This window comes from Bos mutus, chromosome 5, assembly GCF_027580195.1.
Source record: "Bos mutus isolate GX-2022 chromosome 5, NWIPB_WYAK_1.1, whole genome shotgun sequence".
Classification (NCBI taxonomy): Eukaryota; Metazoa; Chordata; class Mammalia; order Artiodactyla; family Bovidae; genus Bos; species Bos mutus.
Genome location: NC_091621.1, coordinates 111,256,831 through 111,269,087, shown reverse-complemented (window position 1 = coordinate 111,269,087; position 12,257 = coordinate 111,256,831). Strand labels below are relative to the sequence as shown.

The window sequence follows — 12,257 nt, the reverse complement described above, 5'->3', positions numbered from 1 at the left end:
GTTGCTTATTTCTTTCACTTTAAAACAGTATTCATGGGACACCTTAGGAGTGTGCAGGGCATTTGTTAGTGTCACAGTTTTGGGACTGATAGAACGAAGGAAAGCAGATCTACATCCAGGACAAGTGTGCAACGAGGACACAGAGAGGAACCGTTTCCTTGCTGGAAGGGGTCTGAGGAAGGGAAGCTGTCTCCAGACATCTGGCTGGTCTCTCAGGGAATAGAACCCTGGTACAGAGCCAGGGAGCTGCCAGGGGGGCTCGCAGTGGCTGTGGGGCCAGGCCAACCGTGGCCAGAGGGAGGTCATCTGTTGGGATTATCCGTGATGTCCACTTCTGCACCAGGGCCTCCGCTCCTGGCCCAGTGTGTATACCTGGGGTGATGGGAGGTGGTCCTTGAGGTCCTGACCACCTGATTTCAAGACTTGTGATGAGAATTCCTGCGGACACAGCGTCCTGCAGAGATGCTCTCCTCCCAGGTTACTCAGAGGGACCACTGAGGCAGTAAGGGGCTTGCACGGCCCACGGCTTGTGCACAGGACACGGCAGTCAGCATCGCTAAGAGCAGACTCTGCACCCTGTGCTCACGTGTCCTGACTCTGTGCTGAAAACATTCGGTAGAGATAAAATAAAAACTCCCACGTGTACACTGTGTACAATGCCTAAAGTAGGTCAAAACCGATTGGGAATACCGAGAAACATGTTTCCTTTCTGGGAAAATTGTTACTTAACTTTGATAAAATCCAACCCTAGTTACTTTACCCAGCAAAATAAAAAAGACATTTTCATTTTGGAAACAAAATCACAACATCAGGTTTAGGTGCTGTGGGTGTTGTTTTCATGGGGATACATAAATTAGAGTAACCTTTATTCACATGATACAGAAAACCACAAAGGGAAAGTATTGACAGGTTTGTTTGTTTTTTTTTTTTGTAAAAGGCAATTGTTTTGTAAGTTAGTAATTTGTTTTTATTTGACTCTTTTTCCCCCTAACGATCTAAAATGGCTTAGTAGGTAACTGTGATGCTTACTTTACAAAATGGGCAATAAATTTTATTCCTAATCCAAGTGGCGTTTATTGCATAGGACGTGGTGTGGGCTGTGGGTCCAGGGCAGAGAGGAAGGACGTTCCAGCCTCTGCAGAGCAACAGTCCTAGGTGAAGAACAGTGTGATGCTGGTGAAGGCTCTAGAACGAAGGCAGCGAAGCCCTGCGTGTGTCAGGTATGGGCGAACACCCACCTCCTTCCCCTCAGTCCTATGAAAACAGCCTCATTCCCAGAGCCAGAGCGGGGAGCATCACGCTGAGTGCACCAGCAGGAGGGAGACCTGGATGCAGGTGGAGGGTGGGGCAGGCAGGAGGAGGCCGCTGGTCACCCGCACGTCCAGATCTAGGCCAGAGCTGGTGACGAGCCCCGCCAGTCAGCACCCCAGGCTCCTGGCTCCACAGCAAGACCCGAGTCCTCGACAGCTCACAGACCATGGAATTTCTCAGACAAATAAACTCACTTAATTGCCTTCGCAGATCATCCAAGTTTCTCGTGGACATTGGAGGGGCGAGATGAATGGCCCACTGCACAGAGTCAGCCTGAAGGCCCACGACGTCGCCACTGTTCCTCCGGCATTCGGAGGAGCCCTGAAGCTCTCCCAATCACGCCTGAACCCTGGACCTGGCCTCCATGCACCACAGCTTCTTTCCCACACCACCGCGTGTATTTGTGTTCACATGTGTGTGTGCCCTGTGTGTGTGTACCTGTGTGTGCTGGGGGCCGAGGCTGGCGTGTTTCACCCCCCATGTTCACGATCATGGCATGCCCCTTCTCTGTGCCTGTCAGCGGTTGGATGACGTGGGATGCTGGGGGGTGGTCTCTTCTGAGCTGCTCTTCCCTCCCACCGTCACTCCATTCCTACCACAGGCTGCCAGAGGCAGACCCACACATCCGAACACAAAGCCAAACCCCTCCCCAGGGGTCCAGAGCAAAGGTGGATATTGTCTTCCTTCTCAGGACCCTGGGAGTGACCACGTGGTGAGGCTGTGAGTCCAGGCCCTGGAGGTTGAGTTACTAACCACTTGGCTGAGACACTGTCTTCAGGCTCCCTTGGCCTCACCAGCTGCTACTCCCAGCCTCACTTCCCGTGGTGCACCTGTGCTTTTCTTGTGTTAATATTTGCCCAGTGTCCTTCCTTTGGGGGAACTATCTGCACCAATGCCCCTGTCTCATCTAATTTAGATGGGAACTAACCCCAGGGGTCCGTACCCCGACCACACAGGGCACTTGACAACCCCCTCCAAGCCCATTGGTAGCTCCCTTTTAGTAAATACTGAGCAGAAACCAGAGGCTGGAGGTAAGTTGGAATCAGCGCCTGAGAGCCGGCTAACTGCTGAGAATCCTTTCAGAGTGGGTGGCTTGATCCTTGCTTTGGTTCTCTGGGGCTTCCCTTGTGGCTCAGCTGGTAAAGAATCCGCCTGCAATGTGGGAGACTGGGTTCGATCCCTGGGTTGGGAAGATCCCCTGGAGAAGGGGAAGGCTACCCACTCCAGTATTCTGGCCTGGAGAATTCCATGGATTGTACAGTCGGTGGTTTCGCAAAGAGTCCGACACGACTGAGCGACTTCCACTTCAGTTTCATTTGATTCTCTGAGCTTGGTTCCCCACTCCCCTCCTTCACCCTCCCCCACCCCCCACACCCCCACACCTGCCTCCAGTTAGCAGAAGTCCTTTGCTGTTGTTAATAAACAAAGCATCAGATGCAACATTTTAATCTCAGCTTTGCAAAAAGGGAAAAATTAAAGACGGAGTATATATTCATTTGATTTGTGTCATCCGTAAGCATACACATGTATGTACGTATAATTTACCTTTTTAAATGACGCTGCTATAGGCTGTTTAAGGTTAGCAACTAGGTTTGTTTGGTTTCGTCTTTTGAAACAAGGATCCCTGGGAGCGTTCTGTGCCTCAGCGAACTCCAAAGTCAGTTCCCGCCTCAGTGATCACACCACCTGCCACCTCCGGGCTCAGCGGCCAAGTGGCCGGCGGGGTCCTGGAATCAAGAGGCCACCTCGGCAGTCAGCCCCGCTGGAGAGGCCGCTTCTCACTGCAGCCTGCTGCCCGTGTCTCTCCGTTCCCTCTGCTGAAGGATTGAATTTTTAATGTTTTATTCCCCCAGGAAAACCAGCAAAAACAGGGACTTCCCTCGGAGTCCAGTGGTTAAGACTTCACCATCCAACGCAGAGGGCGTGGATTCCATCCCTGGTTGGGGAGCTAAGATTCCATGTGCCTCTCTCGGTGGAAAAACCAAAACATAAAACAAAAGCAATACTGTAATAAATTCAATAAAGACGTTTTAAAAAAATGGTCCACACGCCAAAAAAAAAAAAAAATCTAAGAAACCTGGAAAATACAAATGGCTGATGAGGTGACTAACATACTCTTAGGATAAAGATACCACACTCGAGTATTCTTGGTGCTTCAAACTGTTGTGTGATGTGAGCGCTGGGCGATCATGGGTTTCTTTTGCTTTGGCGCGTTTCCTTGGTTGGGAGGTGGGGAGAGGTAAATCCCCTTTATATTTAATGAAGAGTATGAAGGAATATACAAATTAACATTCATTCAACCCACTCCTCACATATACATAAGATACCTGGAATGAGCTGGGGAGAGTTGGGGAGCATTACACTGACTCTCAGATGGTGCTCACTGCTCTGTAGAAATGTGTGTCTATAGAAACTCTGTGCTGAGTTAGTTCAGTCGTGTCCGGCTCTTTGCACCCCATGGACTGTAACACACCAGGCTCCTCTGTCCATGGAATTTTCCAGGCAGGAACACTGGAGTAGAATGGGTTGCCTTTTTCCTTCTCTAGGGATAGAAACCCTGGTCTTGATATTTTGGTCAAGAACAGAAAAACAACCACAAAAAAGAGAAACTTCGACTCAAGTGTGAAAGTAGGCTATGTCCGATGTAACTGGGGCCGCGGAGGTTCTCATCTTTTTGTCCTTGCAGTGCCCAGGCAAAGATTTGTGCAAGTATTAATACATAACAATAACATGTATCTACTGAAATACAGGGCATTATTGAAATGAAGGAGAAGGGGTAGCAGGGGATGAGATGGTTGGGTGGGATCAGCAACGCAAAGGACGTATACTCTGAGCATACTCTGGGAGATGGTGAAGGACAGGGAAGCCTGGCATGCAGCAGTCCATGGGGTAACAGAGGCGAACGTGAGTTAGCGACTGAACACACATATTGAAACACAATGACTTTAAGGGACTGGGTCTGTGATGGCCTGAACACGTGTGTCCCTCCAAATTTCACATGCTAAAATCCTGATCCCCAGGGTGACGGCAGAGCCTTGGAGAGGTGATCAGGGTGTGGGAGTGACCAGGCTGTGTACAGGATGAATGCCCTCCCTCCTTCCCACTAGTGAGGGCACGACAGGAAGACGGCGTCTCTGAACCAGGAAGGGCCCCTCACCGCACTCGGACTCTGCCCTCATCGTGGACGCTCATGCTCAGCCAGACCGTGAGAGCTACTTGCAGGCTCTGGTGTCTTGTTGAAGCAGCCCAAGTGGACTGAGACAGGGTCCCAGCCTCACACTCCGTGCCACTAGAGTCTGAGATGTCCTGCCCTGTGCTCCTGGCTGCAGGTGCCACGACCACCCGCTGGTCACCACGGCGTTAGTTATCACCAGAAGCAGATCATCTGTCTGCTTCCACTCCGGCAAATTCAAAACCTCCCGTCTGCCTGGCAGGAGAAAGCCCTCCATTCCCAGCTCTGGACGAGGAGACTCCTGGGTGTTAGGGACCAGAAGGGAAGGTCAGAAAAGGAAGGTCCAGTTTGCTGACAAGCTCAGGCCATCGGAGAGCAAGAAAAGAGAGAGATTTTAGCCCAGAGGACGCATCTGTGATGGGGCACCTGGTGTCCTTTTCTTGACCTGCTGGGCAGCTGTCAGCAATTGCATCACCCCTATTTTCCCGTTTCTATAAAACGAAGGGACTGAACTAGATCCCTTTGAAATCAGTTTCAGATCTAAAACTCCGATTCTATAATTAAGTCCTCCAGCTTTCAGTTCAGTTCAGTTCAGTTCAGTCGCTCAGTCATGTCCGACTCTTTGCGACCACATGAATCGCAGCACACCAGGCCTCCCTGTCCATCACCAACTTCCGGAGTTCACTCAGACTCACGTCCATTGAGTCAATGATGCCATCCAGCCATCTCATCCTCTGTCGTCCCCTTTTCCTCCTGCCCCCAACCCCTCCCAGCATCAGAGTCTTTTCCAATGTGTCAACTCTTCGCATGAGGTGGCCAAAGTACTGGAGTTTCAGCTTTAGCATCAGTCCTTCCAAAGAAATCCCAGGGCTGATCTCCTTCAGAATGGACTGGTTGGATCTCCTTGCAGTCCAAGGGACTCTCAAGAGTCTTCTCTAACACCACAGTTCAAAAGCATCAATTCTTCGGCGTTCAGCTTTCTTCACAGTCCAACTCTCACATCCATACATGACCACTCGAAAAACCATACCCTTGACTAGACGGACTTTTGTTGGCAAAGTAGTGTCTCTGCTTTTGAATATGCTATCTAGGTTGGTCATAACTTTCCTTCCAAGGAGTAAGCGTCTTTTAATTTCATGGCTGCGGTCACCATCTGAGGTATAATTGACAAGAAACTTGTACGTATGTGTGGAATCCACCTGCCACCTCCCCAGCACCTCCATGTGTATGGTAAGGACACCCCAGATCCACTCTCAGCAAAGTTCAAGTGTACAACACGTATTATTAACCAGAATCACCCCTTTGGGCATGACATCTGATGTGAAACTCTAAGTTCACTTAAGCCAACTTAATAATGGCCCTGATTAAATTGTTTTTAGGTTTGCTTAGTTCAGCTCACAGGAAAGCTCTTGCTAAGACAGCAGCACGTCTTGGTCACTCAGAGCCCTCGCCAGAGCCTGACCTGAACCCCAACTTTCAAGGTCACGGCTCACCTGCTCTCCCCTAACCACCCTGCAGGTGCCATGTACCACCTGCAGAGAACAGACGGGAGGAGGATGGGGGAGATTAAGCCTCTCTTTACTCTGATCTAAGTTTCCTCCCCAACCCACTGATCTGTTCCTAGCATTTGATCACCTCTTTGGAACCAAGTTAATTGCCTTTTTTTTCTTTCTTTCTTTCTTTTTTTTTTTTTTTTTGCTTGTTTAGATAACAGTCTATATCATCTTCAAAGGCCAAATGTCTGGAAGAGAAACAGAATGACATCTAATAATTTACTGGCCTCTGCTTCTAATTAATAATTTTGGACACTTTAACCTGTAGGGCCTGTTACTAGGAAGCTCAGACTTTTAACTGGAAAAGACAGGGACTTGTGTATTAATAAGGGGTTAGGAGTCCCTCTTAAGTTTTCTCTGCAAACCTGCTAATGTATAAGGAAAAGAAAAATAAAAGGACAGAGAAATATCTGACCAGGTGGGTATTGTGTTTGTATTTTAAGTTGTTTTATTTATGATAGTTACTCATTTACTTGGCTGCACCAAGTCTTCATCGTGGCCTAAAGGATCTCAGTGCTGGACCAGGGATCAAACGCGGGCCTCCTACACTTGGAGTGCAGAGTCTGAGCCGCTGGACCACCAAGGAAGTCTAAGTTATTTTATTTTTAATCAAAGACAATTTCTGATGGCTGGCCCATCACTCCCTTTAAGAGCTGCCTTGAACAGTAAAGAAAGCACCAAACTCGCCCAGCATAGGACGAGGTTTGAGATAAACTGTCTCTTGTCCTTGGTTTGAAAACATACATCAGAAAAGCAAGCTGGAGAGTAAAGTGGTTGCTCCTCTGATGGGTTCTGAGGGGTGCCCCAGAGCCCCGCTAGGGAATAACTCTGGTGAAGCCTCAGAACAGCAAGGCTCCCTCCTGTCTGTAGGAGGGTAAACTGGGCCGGTCCGTGGGGACCGGCTCCTTCCCAAACTGTGTGGGCTCAGTCACCTGCTTACAAGGAGGGCTGTGAGGGGTACCAGGTACGGAGGAGACACACAGCAGGGGCTGGCATGCGCCGGGCCTACCCTCCTTTTGGTCTGTTCGCTGGACCCCGACCTGTCCTCTCCTGCCCATGCCTGAGGCCCCGCGCAGTCACCTGGCCACCCTGGGCCTTGGGCCTCTGAGTGCTCGCTCCTCTTGCCGCAGCTCTGCATGTACCCATGACTCTATGTGTGTGCGTGTGGCTTGCGTGTGCCCAGGCCTGTGAGCGTGTGCCTATATGCGTGCGCGTGCCTGTGCATGCCTGTGTGCCTGTGCGTGTGTGCATGTGGGTGCCCCCCCGCCCACAGCGACCCCTGCTGTAGAAGCTCTTCTGTCCCTTCTTGCTCTGCCTCCGTTTGCCCGAAGCCCAGCTCCCTGCAGCGCCCCACCCCCCGCCCAGGCTTCTCCTGGGCCTCGGTCTCCTCATGACCCCAGGACGGGGGCCACCCCCAAGCCCTGACCTCCTGCCCCCTCCCCTGAAGGAAATCGTGTCCCCACTGTAAGGGCCTGAAGGCTGCTTCTCCACTGCAGCTCCACTCAACTCAACCTACGTTTCTGGAACAACTGTCCTTTGCGAGGACCTACGAGGTGGGAGGTCCTAAAACTGGTTTAAGGCAAAAAAAATACCAAAATCATGGCTCTTGAGCTGGGATTGGAAGGAAGGTGGAGATTTCTCTAGGGTGAGGTGGGTGGGCAAGGTAGACTGCAGTAGGTCCATTTGGTTGGATTTGATTTTTTCAAGACCCTCTCCCCAAATGCCCCCCACATAGGGAAGGACCGCAAGGGCCACGTGTGTGCAAAGGACCCTGAACTCCCTGGACACTTGACACGGGGAGCCGCCGGCTTTCTCGCCTGTAAATCTGAAGTCAGGGTTCCTAGGCACTAGTGAATCTCTTCCACAGCAGCTGATGACTTTGAACTTGGGAACGCAGGGCAGCATCCGCTGCCTGTGCCAGCAGGGGACCCGAACCAACACCTAGGGAACAATGGGGGCCAGCACCTCCCAGGCCCAGGCCTCAGCCCTTGGGAAGCTTGACCAGATGTGACACCTGGGGTCTGGTGACATTTCTTCACATCCTTATAACAAGCTTTCTCTTTTTTTGCTTGCTTATGTCTTTTAGCTACTTACCATCAAAAACATTTAACTGAGACACAGTGGAATTGGTAAAAGGAAGTGGGGTCTGAGATGTTCCCTTCTGCCCAGAGTTCAAAGTAGGAAGTGCTTGGCCCTCGGGCTGGAGGGCAGGTTGTTGAGGCACTTGGTGGAGGCCCTCAGTGCCATAGGGAAGTCAGGAGCAACAAGGGAAGTCAGGAGCAACATTGCTTAAGAACTATGGAACTTTCTGCAAAACAGCGGTTCAGTTTCAGAGGGTGCTCCAGGGAGCTGAGCCAGGATGGAAGCAGAGTGTGTTTAAACCCAACTGGTAGACAACAATCTTTTTATTTATGTTTCTAGACCTTGAGAAAAATCACCTAACCTGTAACCTTGGTTTCTTTATTTGTAAAATGAGAATATTAATACTTAGCTCATAAGATATGGGGGGAAACCCTACGAAATAACGATAGTAAGTTGACAAATACTAAGCACTCAAATGGTATTATTTTTATCCTTATTTTCTCTAAATTCCTCTGACATTACCATTACCATACCATTACCATTACCATACACACTAGCCCTCTCTGTTTTTATTTTGGCTGCAACAACTTGTGGGATCTCAGTTCCTCGCCCAGGGATGGAACCCAGGCCCCGGCAGTGAGAGCACCAGAAGAATCCTACTCACGAGGCCGCTGGGGAACTCGCTAGCCTTATTGATTTTTTAATTTTTTTGAGGGTGCTGACTTTGTATTGTAATCAAGTGGCAGTGAGGACACCTTAAATGTGTTTTGCGTTTCTCTCTTCCCGTGCAAGCGTCTGGGCGCGTGAAGGACTGTGTCTGCTAACTGACCGGCTGTTAGCAGCAGCAACACGTCTGTGCTGGCATTTAGAAGCTGATAAACATTCCCACATGTTGACTCTTCATGAGCTAATGGTCTGGGTTTGGGGCTGAAAAGGAAAATGACCACATCCCTGAAGCCACTTCCCAAATTATGGGATTTAATGAGCCAAGGAAATTAAATTATCCTCTAAAGTGTACTTTCTGGTTTACATTATGACTGGATGGCAGCCGTTGCTACCATCAGATTTTTTGGGAAAATTACACACAGAACTGGGTTCAAAACACTATGATTTTACTTGTTCGTTCACGTGTATGAAGAATCTACTACGTGAACTGTCAGATGCACAGATGTACACCGAATAGGGCCCTGCCCACAAAGTCTGTGATCTGTCAGGAGGGCCAGGCCGGGGAAATGAAGAACAATTACAACACGAAGCACTAAGTGAGAAGTGGAATAAAAGTGGTAGAAAGTGTGAAAGAGCTTAAGAGGGTCAATAAGTCAGGAAGGGCCTCCTGGAGGAGGTGTCGCATACACTGGGCTTTGAGGGCGAATAGGGTTAGGGATTTCGGTAGGGAGATGGGAGAACTTCCCCTCTGGTCCGGTGGTTAAGACTCTGCCCTCCAGTTCATGGGGCATGAGGGTCCAGATTTGATCCCTTGTCCGGGAACTAAGATACCACATGCAGCCAAAATAAATAAATAAATAGTGGAGGCTGGTCAACAGCCATTTGAGCTGAGTGATGTGAAAAAGAGCTAGAGCTTGAAGAGGCTGAGCTGGCAGAGGAATCGTTGGGAGCTGGATTCAGGAAAGCTTCACAAGCTTCCGGGAGCTTGGAGTTAGTAGATTGGACAGGAGGAGACCCCAGAGGCCTCTGAGAGCAGAAGAAGGTCGTGTGAGATTTATTGTACAATTTGTGATTAATTGGTGGTGAGGTGCAGAGGAGAGGAAGCAGGAGTTACAGCTTGGTCCTGGTGCGTGGTGAGAACGCCAATTCAGGGGAGCACCAGGGCAGGCAGGGTGCAGACAAGTGAAGGACTCATCAGCTATTTAGACATCAAAGTCTGGGGAGACATCAAAGAGCCCACCTTCCAGAGACAACAAACTGGAATCAGGAGTGTTGATGCTGGTGCTGACAGGGCCACCGAGTCAGGGTCTGGGGGGACTGGGACTGGGGCTGGAGCTCGGGGGGAAAAGCAGGAAGGACTCAGAGCTCACTGCCTATGCTGGATGCAGCTCAGAAGGATCATGTGATAAAATGCACAGAGGAAAGAAGGTGAACAGGCCAAGCTGAGTCACCTCTGGGGACCTGGAAAATGAGCTGGAGAAGGAGACAGAGAATCCAAGGACAAAACGACCACAAGTAACATCGATTAAGTGCTCATCATATTCCAGGCACAACTCTAAGGTCCTCTCGAGTATTAATTCATATAACTCTCACAACCACCTAGCGAGGGGAGCACCACTAGTAGAATCAGGGACAGAGACAGGGAACAGCTGCGGACCCCCCAGTGAGGCCCAGGGCCAAGGGCCATGTCCTGGACCCCCAGCTGTTTTGCCTCCAAAGTGGGGGTACAGGCCAGGGATGAAGGCATCTCAAGGTGGGGTGGTCTCCGGGAGATGGTGAAGGACAGAGAAGCTTGGTGTGCTGCCGTCCATGGGGTTGCAGAGCTGGACACGACTTAGCGACTGAACAATAATACTGGGGCTCTGGCTGGGTTTTTTTTTTTGTTGTTGTTGTTTGTTTGTTTGCTTTGTGGCTGTGCTGGGTCCTCGTTGCCGCATTGGATTTCTCTAGTTGTGGTGCTTAGGTTTAGGTTACCCCGAGGCATGTGGGATCTTAGTCCCTCAACCAAGAACTGAACCTGTGTTCCCCAAGTGGGGAGGCTGATTCTTAACCAGCAGACCACCAGGGAAGTCCCTGGCTTGGGTTTTTCACTCCACTGGATTATCTTTGTGCAGAATTCAGGTCTGTCCCCCCCACTGGTGTCCTGTTAGCTGCTTAGGGATTATTTTTAACCCACTGAGGTACCAGGGAGACCTCGGATCCATCATCTTTATGACTCTCCAGCCATCCCCATCCAAGGACTCACACAGACAGTCCCTGATTCTTCTTGACCATATTTGGCCTCTGTACTGTCTACAACATCCTCTAGAACAGGGGAGGCTCAGATCTCCTTTCTCAACTCATTTATTTCTTTGTTCACCAGATAGTTATCGAAAGTCTGCTATGGGGCAGGTGCTATACTAGCTGGAGAAGATGAACAATGATCAAATGGATATATATTTGTGAGAAAATCAGAGAGCGTGACGTGAGGGACTGGAGAAGAAGGAGGAGGTGAGGGACTGGAGAGGGAGGAGGAGGTGGAGCTATTTCAGAGAGCGGCTCTGATAACTAATAAGGACCTGCTGTGGAGCACTGGGAACCCTGGCTCAACACTGTGATAACCTACATGAGAAAAGAATCTAAAACAGAGTGGACATACGTATTAATATATGCAGAACTGATTCACTCTGGTGTACAGCAGAAACCAACACAACATCGTAAATCAACTAGACTCCAGTAAAAATTTTTAAAGGGTCAGGGCTCAGAGTAAGAGATGACAAAGATCCAAACACTGTAAAGGATCCAGGCAGGGGATTCGCCCTGGGATATAAACAGCTCAGAAATAGGGGGTGTATCCTGTTCATTTCATGCCCCTCAGAGCATCCTCGGCTGTGTCTCAGTAAACATTAGGGAGCAGCTTCTTGCAGGTATAACTGGGGAAAAACTACTGACTGTTACACTGGACTAGAGAGACATGTGTTGCCCAGAAACTTTTTTTAGAGGACACTTTATTAAAACTAGAAATACCCAGTATTTTTATATGGGATGTGAATGGGCAGGGATGTGAAAAAGGTTTTTCTATATTTTAATAGAGAACTCTTCTTTGCAGCAGTAACTATTATAATAAGATTTTATTGAACTAACCAATTATTAGAATTGTGCACATTTTATTACATGTAAATTTCATTACAATTTTCTGCCTTATACAAATAATTATTTTGGGACTTCCCTGCAGGTCCAGTGGTTATGACTCCATGCTTCCACTGCACGGGGCATGGGTTTGAATCTTGGTCAAGGAACTAAAATTCCAAAAGCCATGCAGCACAGCCAAAACAGAATTATTTCAAGTAGGCAATACATATATAAGGTTTAAAAATCGGAAAGCACAAATAAGAACTCAATGAAAAATCTTCCTCCACTTCTTGCTCTTGTTCTGCCCAGACCCATCCCATTCCCACCCCCTCCCCCACGTGTGGCTACTCGTACCAGCACCT

General features: G+C 49.3%; 1 long non-coding RNA gene across 1 annotated transcript; it reads left to right on the top strand.

The window, feature by feature from the left end:
- The first annotated feature begins 793 nt into the window (after nucleotides 1–793).
- Nucleotides 794–2,685, top strand: LOC138987865 (uncharacterized). Its single transcript, XR_011464143.1, has 3 exons — nucleotides 794–909; nucleotides 1,085–1,220; nucleotides 1,522–2,685. It is a non-coding gene; the product is annotated as an uncharacterized lncRNA (long non-coding RNA).
- Nucleotides 2,686–12,257: the final 9,572 nt, after the last annotated feature.